Source organism: Penaeus vannamei, chromosome 10 (genome assembly GCF_042767895.1).
Source record: "Penaeus vannamei isolate JL-2024 chromosome 10, ASM4276789v1, whole genome shotgun sequence".
Taxonomy (NCBI): Eukaryota; Metazoa; Arthropoda; class Malacostraca; order Decapoda; family Penaeidae; genus Penaeus; species Penaeus vannamei.
The window spans coordinates 21,225,736-21,226,730 of record NC_091558.1 but is presented as its reverse complement, the minus strand read 5'-3'; the positions used below and the strand labels follow the sequence as shown (position 1 = coordinate 21,226,730).

Genomic DNA, 995 nt, shown 5'->3' with positions numbered 1-995 from the left:
TAGTAATATTTCACACCTTGGAAGCTGTACTGCCTGGTTTGTCTACTTTGCATTTTATTTCATTATGGACTATAAAAAAAGACACAGAGAGAGAGAGAGAGAGAGATCATTCTTCTCTCCTGTGAAATCGTATTTCTTATCTGAAATAGGCAAAGTAGAACGAAGATAACGCTAAGCAAGATAATAAAACAAAATTTGCTTCTTCTTTTGCCTCTTTCCTTCCTTATTTTTCTACTCCGTCATGATTTTTATTTCTTTCTCTTCATCAGTTGTTTGTCCTCTTCGTCCTCCTCTTATTCTTTGCTTCTCATATTACAAGTACAGATATTACAAGTACAGTCATATGATTATGAGAGGACTAACATCAAAATTGTGAAAACGCGCATAACACTAACAAACAACAAAGCAAATAAAAGAAATACAAAATCAATCCCTCCATTTCCTTCTTACTCCTTCGCATTATAAACACCGGAGAAAGAGACAGAAACAAAATTAGAAAGATATATGGAACGGAAGGGAAGTAGATAGAGATATATGGAACGGAAGGGAAGTAGATACAGAAATTCATGTATAAAACTTCTCATAGTATCCGTCGGGGATTGAACCCGAGTCTGTCGCGTGGGAGGCGACTGTGCTAACCACTACACCACAGAGACATGCAATGAAAAATAAATTTACTATAATTATATTTTAGTTTTTAAGGGAACACCAATTACACTTGTTTATGTGATGTTACATACATATGTGTATGTGTGTGTGTACTTTCACTAAAGGAGTAATATGTATTATACATTATTGCATACCTACCTTTACAGTGAAATATATCCAGTCTTAAAAAAAATCAAATGAAGTTAAAAACTTTAAAATCCCCCATTCTTTGGCTCCAAAAACCTATTTTTCTGTTATCTAATAAAAAAACGCCGTGGATATTTTTCCGGCACCGGATTTTATAACAGTTTGGCTATTCGTCCAACATACATGCGCACAAACTATTT

The 995-nt window shown here is 34.2% G+C and overlaps 1 non-coding gene across 1 annotated transcript; it reads right to left on the bottom strand.

Moving 5' to 3' along the window:
* Positions 1 to 584: 584 nt before the first annotated feature.
* Positions 585 to 656, bottom strand: TRNAG-CCC (transfer RNA glycine (anticodon CCC)). The gene has a single exon. It is a non-coding gene; the product is annotated as a tRNA-Gly (tRNA).
* Between the last annotated feature and the right edge of the window lie 339 nt (positions 657 to 995).